This window comes from Mytilus californianus, unplaced genomic scaffold (assembly GCF_021869535.1).
Source record: "Mytilus californianus isolate M0D057914Y unplaced genomic scaffold, xbMytCali1.0.p SCAF_4, whole genome shotgun sequence".
NCBI lineage: Eukaryota > Metazoa > Mollusca > Bivalvia > Mytilida > Mytilidae > Mytilus > Mytilus californianus.
The window spans coordinates 39,550,520-39,563,265 of NW_026262690.1; the positions used below are offsets into that span (position 1 = coordinate 39,550,520).

The following is a 12,746-nucleotide window of genomic DNA, read 5'->3' on the forward strand; positions in this document are numbered from 1 at the left end:
TTATATTATATATTTAACTCAGATGTAAGCAATTGTCATCATCAGTATTAGCAGTTAATAGCTTCTTCACAGGAACAATGGCGCCAATGAAAATTAAAAAGTTAATATATGATATTTCCCGTATCATATCAGGCCTGTAATAAAATTTTGTTCACCCAGACCCACAATTTTTGTTGCAACTCCCAATTTTTTAAAGTGGAAAGCACTTTTGAAGGAGGTATTTTAACCTATCTGGTCCAACAATTTTTCTGCAATCATGTAAGTGTTTGAAGGAAATGTATTGTTGGATAGTCTCAGTTCTAAGTAGCTGAATAATTTGATGATTAAGGGCATGCTTGTCTGGAGAGCTCCCCAACAGGAAGAAGAAGAAGAAGAATGATCAATTGTATAAACAGAAAGTCAATAATAGCCAAAGACTGGTTGAACACTGTAAAAATGTGTTTGAGCACCCATAAGCCTTTCACTTGAAACTCCCAACTCCAACAGCTCATGTTGAAACACTGTAATTTTGTGATCGAGCATGGCACCTCAATTTGAAAGTCTCAACTTGTATATATGCACAAATAAAGCCCTTTAAAAGCATTTAGGACCACTCAAAACCTTTCACAAAAAAATAAGGTGTTGTAAAACTCAAAGCCTTTGCACAATAAACTCTGAACTAACATGCACATCCTTTTGAGCACACATTCACTACAGCTCTGATAGATTTCGCTTTTACACCTATCCTCAGTCATTACACTGGAAGTGATCACAGGGTGGCCAAAACTTATATAGCTTATCTCCTTTTAGCTCACCTGGCCTTTTGAGCTTTCTCCATCACTTGACATCATTGTCTGTCCATCTGTCAGTCGACCTAAACTGTTTAAAAAATCTTCTCTGAAACTACTTGGCCTAATGTTACAAAACGGTACTTGAATGTTCCTTAGGGTAACTAGTTTTAAAATTGTATCCAGGGATTTGACCCAACATCAAACGTGGCCTCTAAATATAGAAGGTAAGGGTAAAATGCACTTTTTGCTTATATCTCAAACACTGAACAGTTAGAGCAAAACTTACAGAGTAAAAATGATTAGCAAGTCTAGGTCTATCTCCTGTAAAATTTCAGAATATTCAAATAACCCATTTTGGAGTGATTGCTGCTGAAATGTCAATTTTTATACGACTGCAAAAAAAATTTTGCGTCGTATATTGCTATCATGTCGTCTCGGTGTCGTCCAAAGACACATTTAGTTTCTGGACAACAACTAGAGTTTAAGTGAATGGATTTCTATGAAATTTTACCATAAGGTTCAATACCACAAAAGGAAGGTTGGGATTGGTTTTGGGGGTTATGGTACCAACAGTTCAGGAATTAGGGGCCAAAAAGTGGCCAAAAATAAGCATTTTTTAACTTCCAGACAACAACTTGTGTTTAAGTGTATGGATCTCTCTGAAATTATACCACAAGTTTCCATACCACAAAGGGATGGTTAGGATTGGCTTTGGGGGTTATGGCTCAAACCATTTAGGAATTAGGGGGAAAAAACAAGGGTTTCCTGGTTAATGGACAAATTAAAAGCAGTGTAAGGGAGGTAATCCAAAAACAAAATTGTACAATGTTGGATTACCTCCCTTACACTGCTTTTAAATTATCTATTTAAGACTTGTATGATGTATTTAAATTGGTAATTATGATTACAAACTCCATTGGAAATTTGAATTGAGATTATAACCATATCTTGAGGGAAATAATTTTTTTTTTGGAAAAGGGGGGAGGGGGGTATAAAAGAAATTGTGGGGGGCAATTTTTATTTTCATTTCAGATTTCAGAAATTAAAAAGAAAATTTCTTCAAATATATTTTTTTGCAAAAAAAAAAGGGGGGGGGGGGGCGGGTAAAAATAATTTTGTTTGGGTGGGGCGGGGGGGGGGGGAGTCAATATGCAATAGCATAGTGTATTTCATTAAGCCAAAAAAAAAGGGGGGGTAATTTTTTTTTTGGGGGGGGGGGGGTCAATTCGCAACAGCATAGTGTATTGCATTAAAGCAAAAAACTGAATATAAATTCAAATCATATAACCAATTCTAAGTTCTTTGATTACAGTTATTCTGTGTCAGAAACCTATTATGTGTCAAATATTTAATTACAATCCAAATTCAGACCTGTATCAAGCGTGAATATTGTGTCCATTTTCGCCCCAACTGTTTAGGGTTGGACCTTTGCGGTCGTATCCAGCTGCGCTCAGCGAAGCATTTTATTAGAAAATTTCAAGAGTTTTTGGCTTATGTGTCAAAAACTAAAACAGTTAGAGCAAAACTGACATTTGGTAAATGATCAGCAGGTTTATGTCTATTTCACATGTATTTTTTTTTAAATAGGACAATCCATTTGGAGTATTTGTCCCTGAAATGTAATTTCTTTTGCATATTTCAAAGTATTGAGAGTTGCAAGGGATTCAAACAGCGTGAGAATCTAAGTTTGATCTTGTACATGTGCCAAACGTTAACATTGGGGTCAAAGGTCAATTACGCAAAACATCGTACTTGCATGCCAAATGGCAAAAGCCTTGGATACAGAAAAAGAAATGGCAGACCAGGACAGATAAGTTGACATTGAGTTCAAAGGTATAAACATGTTTATAACTATTATATAATGATAATGAAATTGCCACAAAACGATCTTTAATCTAGATGAATTCTCACTAAAATCAAAGTTATTTTGGTGCATCAAATGTGACAAAAGTCTTGACCGTCTTTGTACTCATATAAAATCCAAGTTATTTTGATGCATCAAATTTAATAAAAGTCTTGAGTCTTTGTGCAAAGTCCGTCAAGACCTTGATAATAAATTGGATTTGAGTGAGAATTCATATAGAGTAAAGATCGTTTGGTCTGATTGGCAACCACACCACATATCCCTAGTTTTAAATTTAAGATAAATTTTCAAAACTTTAGAAAAACAAAGGTGTAAATTGTAAAAAAAAAAACACTACGTTTTCTCTGTGACATTTTATTCAACCCATTAGTGTTTAAAAAGGGGACAAGATCTTTTCTGTTAATGTGTATTAGGCATTTTAAAACTCTTGTTAACTATTATTTTGAAAATATATGTGCCGTTAACTGTTATTGACTAATAAGTTGTTATCCGTTTTCTTAAAATTGACATTGTTGTTTACTGTTATTGTGAAAAAAAATGACCCATGTTTACTGTTTTTTTTTTTTTGATTTACTGTTATCTGTTTTCTCATTCAAGATCATTTAAATTGCTGTTATCGGTTATCAGTATTTTAAATTTACTGTTTTGAGCAATATCAAAAATTGTTAACCTGTTAATGGACCCCTCTTGCTCCTTTTAAAACCTATATCTATTATTTGGTATGCATGTCAGGAACTATGATGTGCTGAGGACGGCGCCTTTTTAAATATACCAGTTAACAGATAGATTAAGAAAGGAATTTAGAGAAAGAAAACCTGAAGTGAGAGAAACGGCATTTCAGTATGTTACCCGATATTGAAATATTTTAAAATATTGACCGATCTGCCTAGTAAAAAATTAGAAGGTCCAAAAGATTTCTTTGTAAGAGATTAGTTTATTCTCTAGGTGTGCTTCAAAAAGGGATTTGTATTCATGCGAAACCTTGGATGATACGGTTTAGGCAACCTATGTCAGGGGGTAAACACCTTAGTGTTTCGAATAATTCAACATCTTATAAACATATAATTCACGGAAGATAAACATAACAATGACATTGCACATCGACACAAAAAAAATGCTGACTACTGGGATGATGGTACCGATTACCCCTTTGACGAAACGTTTAATGTTAGGGGAGTGGTTGTAAAAACACATCAAATATACCAGGGTTATAATTTGGTACGCCTGACGCGCGTTTCGTCTACATAAGACTCATCAATGGCGCTCAAATCAAAACATTAGGAAAGCCAATTCAAATACGAAGTTGAAGAGCATTAAAAACCGAAAATTTAGAAAAGTTGTGCAAATACGGCAAAGCAATCTTTTCATGGGGATTGAAATCTTTAGTGTTTCGAATAACACAACAAGTCTTAAATGATCATGGATATATTCTAAATGTCGTAACCACAATTCCGCCCTAATTCCCTCGATTGTAACATAACCGTACTAGGCTTATTCATCGAATTTGTAATTATCATGAGCAACATAACAGGTGACACTAGTTGAACAGGATCTGCTTATCCTGTCAGGACACCTGAGATCGTCTCAAGTTTTGGTGGGGCTCGTGTTGCTCAGTCTTAAGTTGTGTATGTTTGTCCCCTTTTATCTACTGTTTACTTTTTAAAGATTGACTGGAGTATAAACTAAATACCAATAAAAACAAAATACCCTCTGAACTTGCTGGGGGGGGGGGGGGGGAGAAATACGGGTAGTTCAAATGAAGAAATGGCGAAATTGCTATAATACACGATGCAGATTAAAAAGAGAGATGAATGTTTAGCGCATTTGACAAGTTGTGTATAGAGTTCAGAAAATTGAATTATGTTTCCCAATTAGAGAATGAATAGATGGGTGATTCAGAAAATAGCCTGGCAAAAGCAATACGCAACTCTCTACTTTTACCGAAATTGATCTTTTTGCTTAAGGTGTTTAGCAATTTCAAGTTAAACAAAAATCTCGACACTTGACAGCGTTCTTAACTTTGATGACTGATACTAGTTTGTAAAAAATGACCTTTGGTAACGAATAAAGAAAAACTAGATGAGATCGAAAATGCTCAACAACCTAGAACCAAGATGCAAGTGCTGTCATTTCTTGGGATTGCTTGGATGCTATTTGAGGTTCTCCGTCAATATTGCGGACGTACCAATGCATTTTAAAATAGACTTCACGAAGAAAGGTTTCCGAGCAACGTTGGTTAGGGACTTGATCAGTAGAAAACGTTTTCCGCGCTCAGTGTGCTGCACCTATATTACGTGTTGCTAATATTCTTCGTCTTCTGCTTTTTGAATGCCACTTAACAACTCTTCACCTGTTCTTCCCTTCTCGTCCATATTCTAGTCTAACACGTATAATACAGGAAAAGGTTGTTTATAAATAAAACATTTTGAAGGGGAAAAAATCCTTTCCCTCAGTGAGCAAGACATCAACGGGAAGAAACACTTATGTCAGTGAACAGGAATGTGGTGTTAGATTTTGCAATGAAAAACTGCAGAAACATTTGTATAGCAAAGAAGTTATTTTGCACACCGACCAGAAACCTCTTTCATACACGTGTATATTCAAAGAAAGAAAGGAATAGAATCATGAATAGATGGTCAAATAAATGTTACTTTTTACCAACTACTTTTAGGCTGAAGCGATTGAAAGTTCCGCAAATGCCTGTGCTGACTATTTGAGCACCCAATTATTTAATACATATTATTGTTGACACATGTGGTGAATTCAAAATTGTACATGTTACATTGTGTTGTATGAAATACATTGTGCCAAAGAAGGTAATGCGTATGGACCCAGATCATATTATTTGGTCAATTTTTGGCAGCATTCTCGATGAGGGTGTCAATTTTGAGTACTCAACTCTTCCCGCAGTTTTTTGTCAGAGCATTTTAAACGGTTTAGAATGTTTATACATACATTGAAAATCTGCACTTGAGTATGTGTACTCATTTGAAAAAAATATTACTAGTTTGGGTGATTTTCAGAGATATCAATTAAGGTTTTTAACCCATTTAGTCGTTATAATTTTATCAGACATGCATACTTATTATGCACTGACACTGAAGGTCAATTTTCTGTAAAACGTCCCGACGATTATTTCTTTATCAACTGAGAAAATATACACTCAAAATTTTAGATTTATGTTTACCCTTGTTTGTTTTCCACTCTTATGACTGTTTAAATGTTCTTGAAATACATGATATCTGTCTATGTACTGCACTTTGGAAAACAATTTAGTAAATTAAGGAATATATCTCCCTCATGCAAAGCTTTGGTTCATTGTCCCGATTTGGCTATACTTAATTAAGAGCTCTTCAGCGTTTGTTTTAGGTTTTGGATTTTTAAATATTTTGGACATCGAGCATCATTGAATGGACATTAATTGTCCAAAAATTCGCACCTGGTGCAGTAAAATTGGCACATTTAATGTTATTACTTTCAAATAACTATAAATACTACCGTTTGCTATAAAGACACGCACAAAAAGGAGTTATGACAATGTTACCCTGCATTTACTTCTCAGACAGGTTATTTAAAAAAAATATTTGATACTGTACTTAAATCCATGGTCTATCATATTTGTGAAATAATCAAAATATAAGCATACAAAAGATATAGTTAGATATAATGAAATTATCAACAACAAAAAAACGAAAAGGAAGGAAATTTCATACCAAACCGAAACTCTATCAAAAGTGGATTTTTTTTGTGTGTTTAAAATATACATTGAAGGATTTTCAGTCTGTTTATGACGTCTTTACACGAATCCGTTGAATGTGTACCGATTGATACCTAAGTCTGAGAGAACATGATATATTTATTAGTTGCAATTTGCTTTAAACTACCTTTTAGTAATTGCGAGTACTCTTAGGTCTGTACTTCATATCTTTTTTCTTTATTTTAATTGTTGTTTGTGATTCGTCCCGATTTGACAAGTCAAACCATTTCAAAATGATTTTTACTGTTTGTTCATATTCCGTGCTGTTACACGTACAACTACCCAATGTTATAGAAGGGCTGAGAGCTCACTAAACTGTTTAGACTCGCCACATTCTGTATGTGCCTATTCAAAGTCAGGAGAGCTTATTATCCAGTGCTTGTCGTTGATTGCTGTCTGTCATGTGCTTGTCGTTGATTGCTGTCTGTCACGTGTTTTCGTTTATTGTTTTGTCACAAATCATTCCGCTGGTTTTTTCGTTTGAATTGTTTCACGTTTTTGCCATTCATAGCTGAGTTTAATAATTCTTGAAGGCCGTACGGTGACCTATGATTGCTTATATCTACGTCATTTGGTCTCTCATGGATAGATGTCTCAATAACAATCATACCACATCTTCTTAGTTTTATATTAATTCATTTTCATTCCGGGTGTTTTCCAATGCAAAATTTTGCCATAAGATGTAAAATTTGTAATGTTTGATCAAAATCATATTCAACAGCATGCGCTACGAATATTGCTGGATAACAATTTGATTATATGGAAATTTGTTTTAAAAAAAAAGGTAGAAATACCATCATTAAGTATAATATCTATAAGAGTCTTCATTCATCAAGTATCTAGTTTTGGCTTAGCTGCGGACCCGTAGCTCATAGGTCCTTGTGATATTTTTTGACAATTTGTGGATCTACGAGCTACGGTTCCACAGCTAGTATTGACTCTATATGTGAAGTAAATTCAGAGACGTTGGACAAACCATTTTGCATTCCTAAATATGATAATTTTCTATTGACTGCATTACTTTATATTTATTTAACATTGAATACTCTATTTGCAATATACAAAGATAATTATAAATCAAAATTTGAAGAGTTCTGTTTATATTTTTTCCTTTTTTTTTAATAATTGAACAAAATACTAACATAAGAAGGGTCAGTTCAACATAGAAACAAACCAACTCAATTAGAGGCAGACAATATCATCATAGTAATCGTATATCATTATTCTACTTCATAATCACTTAATCCTTTTAATAAATGATTATTCCTATCCAATATTCCATATCATGATTTCATCCGTGTAAATCTCTACGGCACTGTTTCACAATGACAAAAGTGAATGATGAGATTTGTGACAGAATGTTTCCGAACAAATTAGAAAGATAGATCTATTGATTTTGTGAACTAACACGAGGAAAATGGACGGATTTCAATATTACCTGTAATTAGCGATCATAAGTCATATAAAAATAGACAGATTTCGTATCCTTTGTCAATTAGAGGTTAAATCGTGATGTTATGGACATTTACAGTTTTACAACAATACTCGCACTCTAAAAGACCATTTTTGACTAATAATAACGATATGCTATTGCAATTGGAATTTACAAAATTAATGATGATGTTGTCATAGGAACGGTTTAATTCCAAATAACGGGAGTTGTATAGAAGAAACAACACTATATTCACTTGGACTTGACATAGCAAATATTTATCTCTGAAATGTTATAATGTTTAACGAGACACATACAAGAAATTCAATTATGTTTTATGAAAAAAACGTCAGGAAAAATAACATAAAATACGGTGAGTTTCAAATATTTCCTTATTTATTTTTGTTCACTCTAGTATTTTTTTCATAGGTTATGTAGTCTAACAACCAATTCCTTCTTTTTTCCTAGTTTTAGGGGGGTATTTTCCCCGATACAATTTCCCCATTAGATTTAATAACTGGTATGATACACCAGGTTTAAAAAGAGCATTGTAGTATTGCCCACTCGTTCAACTAGTATGATCGATTGACTTTCTTATGTCTTTAACTAAATTAAGCTTGATTTCAGTGGTCCGACAGAACATCTATCAATCAATAACGGACAACAGAAAACTAGTCAGGAATACATTTTGATGTGCTGATATTTAACCGAATTTCAAGGGTATTTTCAAACGCAGCGTTGTTTGCCTCTTTCGTAGTTTTTGCAGATGAATCCTTCACACCATATTCAATTTCACGTTAACGCCCTTGCAAAAACTAGAAAATATATTTTGAGCAGAAATCGTTATCCGGTTGGCATAGATTTGGTGAAATAAATGGAAAACTAAAAATATTCAAAAGAAAATGATAAAGTGGATGTGCACAATTGCTTTACATAGAGGAGAATTTCCCTGCAGTTGTTTCACTCAAAGGATAAACTTAGAAAACCTCATGAAATTAGAGGCTAGACAAGTTACTTGTAAGATTTTCCAACCAATTGATGAAATCCATTAAATCAAAAGTTATAAATATTATTCACTTATCAATGTTATTCAGTTGCAAATTATATACATTGCTTTTGAAAATACTCACGTGTTAGATGTTTTTGAAACACATTGCATTGATGGACATCCGTAACTAAGGTAAATGGCAAAATGGGAAAATAGTGAAGATAAAAGGCGCCTAACAAAAAGCTGTTATGAATAGTGTCAAACGGGGATACCAAAGATACCAAGCGGTCAATAAAAAAACAACACAATGGTTTAAAGAAGAAAGGGTAACAGACAAATAAAAGTCTACAAAACACTTCACAGAAAACTAATGTCAGTAATGATTGATCAAAACGAACCTCACCAAAAACGGTTTGGGGACTTAGGTGTTCCGGAAAGCTTCACTAATGGCACTGTATTTCCTGTAAATATCCGTTATTTTTAACACATTTTTGGTGTTATATCTGTTGGTTAAAATGCTGATTAGTACTAATACTGATAAAACTTAGTTGAGTTGTAATTTGTAAAGTACATACCAATTCAATAACATGCACACAGTTTACACATCTACCATTTTATAATATTGTAGCGTGTTGTCATAAAGAATAAGATGGGTTGTTCTTCATCTCAGTTCAATAACAGAAAAATTTACAAAAAACAGAGAGAAGAGGACTATTCTACCTCTGATGATGATATAAGAGGAGTTCCAGACGGTCAGGAAACGTTTCGTATGTATTCAATCTAGGAAATGCATAATTCCTTCGTCTTTTCCTTTTTGTCAGTTAGAAATAAACGGTTAATCCTATGTTAATTTTTTACTTTACGTAAAGTTACACATATATCCTAAGTATAATTATTTTCCCTAATTTCTACAACTATTGATATACACTAATAAAATCGATTATAAGTCCTTGGTCAATCAATATAAATCACTGACAACACACTTTCACAATTAGTCTGTCTATAACCAAGCACATTTGTTTTATTTGGAATTCTTTTTAAAGAGAATATTCAGTTCCATTTGAAAAATCTCCTCTTGGGAATCATATGAAAAAATCTTGTAACATGTCCAGCCATTTATTGATAACCCTTAATTGAGGAAAGACAAGAATGCACGCCTTGTCGTGCTAAGCATACCATACTCGTTCTTCGAAGTATCGGAAAACAGGAAGTAGGTGTCTGACAAATCACACGCACGTTACAACTTATCAATGTTGAGCTGCTTATCAAATATGAATTCATTCTTGTTAGAACTAGTGTTTGAGAAATATGTGACGAAAACATTTGTTAGACGAACAGAAGGACAGGGTGACTGCAATATAGACCCTCCTTTTGAAGAATGGAGGTATATAACAGAAAGATAGAACACATTGCTACAAAATATAAACGGCAAACACATTACTAGAATTAAGGCCATTTGCATATCTAGGATATGAATAAATCGGAGAGTGGGGTAAACGTCAATGAGACGGCAACGCAAGATCCATTTTACAATTTTGGATGATTTATGGATAATGGGGAGTTAGAATAATTACAACAGTAACATTTTTTTTTCAATTTCTTTAGAAGGAATGGAAGGACAGAAGCCAAAACCAAAACCAAAAAAGCCGAAAGAGGTTGTCAGATCCATGTCCAGTGACATACCGTCTGGTACGGACATTACTATGCTTAGAGCAGGAAGTGAAGACGAATCAAAGGACATTATATGAACAATAACTAAAGATGAAATTGAAGAGAGAGAGAGAAATCGTTGAACGTTATAACTGTTTGAATCTACTTTTTATTTGTTTTCCTGATTTGATTTTGTGTGTGGAAATGTGTATGAATTTCCAAATGCACATGTGTTGTGATTTTACAAGTGCCCTTCTGAGTTTCTAAGAAAATTCAAAATTAATAAAAAAAAAAAAACGAAAGCAAATAGTTTAATGGTAAATTTATATTGAATGATATACCAATTAATTTCTTCGCCCACTTAAATCTAAATACTAAATAATTTCCTGTCAGTTCTATTTTACCTACTTAAATAATGACGAACCGTTTGTGAAAACAATACAATGTTTTTCTCATGTCAAAATATTTGTTATAATTATTAAAAGATCGGTTATATTTTGATATTAATCGGTGTTTAATGTCCAGTGGCAAATATTATATGCATATCAAGATGAGAAAATGGGTGACAACGTAGACATAAACACCGTGAGCGTCAAGTTCAAGGGTTCAGTTTTAAAATGCTCTATTTTGGACGCATGCTTTGATATTGTAAAATATTTCATGATTTTATAATAATAGTTAATTTACTAATTCCGTGATTTACTCTGTAATTAGAAATCACTTTTTACGACTTGTTACCCTTGGAAAGGACATAAATATTTATTGACAATGGAGAGGTAGCGGAAAGGCACATTTATATGTGTGCAATGTGTGTTATCGTTAAGGTTTCATTTTTTTCATTGCATTTAATCTTTTTTCAAGGTAAAAACTTCTGATATAAATCGTTACTTTTCATTAATCTAAAAAGAGTGCACACGCTGAAATGTCTCGCCTGCTTTGCTGACCATTGATTTTATGTTGAAAGTCTTAGCGATAAAGGTTTTACTACAAGTATCACATAAACATAACATTTTTAAAGATCCATGACAATGAGGTCAAGGTCAGATTAATCTTGTCATACACCAAATATAACTGACCGATTGCTATCGATATTTGAAAAACACCAAAATACAATAAAATGCTTCGCTTAGCGCAGCCTGATACGACCGCAGAGATCGTACCCTGAACAGTCGGGGCAAGTTTGGACACAATATTCAAGCTTTATACAATCTGAATTTGGATTGTTATCAAATTTTTGACATAATATAGGTTTCTGACACAAAATAAATGTGGTCAAAGATCTTGAAAATTTGAAATGGGACATTTAATTTACCTAGAATGGTCAGATATCCAAAATCTAACAACATGGTTAGATTCAGCATACAAAAAAAACAATAATTTAATTTTAGTTGAAATCAAACAAAGTTTAATTTTGGACCCCGATTACTTAATATGAACTAATTTGAAAACAGGGCCCAAAATAAAAATCTAAATGCACAATAAGATTCAGCAAATCATACAGCCGCAATAATTCAGTTTTTGATGAAATCAAACAAAGTTTAATTTTGGACCCTTTTGACCTCAATGTAGACCAATTTAAAAATGCGGCCCAATATCCAAAAAAAAAAATTATACAAGGTTAGAACCCCTAACAATTAAAGACTTAATTAATCCCATCGAAATTTGTTAAAACATTTGTATTTGTTATCAATTGGAGATTTCTTGCTATTGCGCAATACTGTGCAATTGAAGATTTCATGCTATTGTGCAATACTGTGCTATTGCCCAATACTGTGCAATTGAAGATTTCTTGCTATTTGCACAATACTGTGTTGTTTCGCAATACTGTGCAATTGAAGATTTCTTGCTATTGCGCATTATTGTGATATTGCACAATACTGTGCATTTGCGCAATACTGTGCATGTGCGCAATACTGTGCAAATGAAGATTTCCTGGTATTGCGCAATAATGTGCTATTGTGCAATACTGTGCTATTGCGCAATACTGTGCAACTGAAGATTTCTTGCTTTTGCCCAATACTGTGCTATTGTACAATACTGTGCTTTGGTGCAATACTGTGCAACTGAAGATTTCTTGCTATTGCGCAATAATGTGCAATTGAAGATTTCAAAAATTTGAAATTTCAAAAATTTTGAAGAAAAAAAATTACCCCCCCCCTAAAAAAAATCCCCCCAACTTTTTGAACCCCCCCCCCTTTTGGAGTAATTACCCCCAAACTCAATCCCAGCCTTCTCTTTATGGTATGGAACCTTGCAGTACAATTTTAGAAAGATCCATACACTCA

At 33.5% G+C, this 12,746-nt stretch overlaps 1 long non-coding RNA gene across 1 annotated transcript; it reads left to right on the forward strand.

Moving 5' to 3' along the window:
• Window positions 1–7,891: 7,891 nt before the first annotated feature.
• Window positions 7,892–12,156, forward strand: LOC127738019 (uncharacterized). The gene is made up of 3 exons (XR_007999913.1): window positions 7,892–8,196; window positions 9,440–9,578; window positions 10,417–12,156. It is a non-coding gene; the product is annotated as an uncharacterized LOC127738019 (long non-coding RNA).
• The last annotated feature ends 590 nt before the right edge of the window (window positions 12,157–12,746 follow it).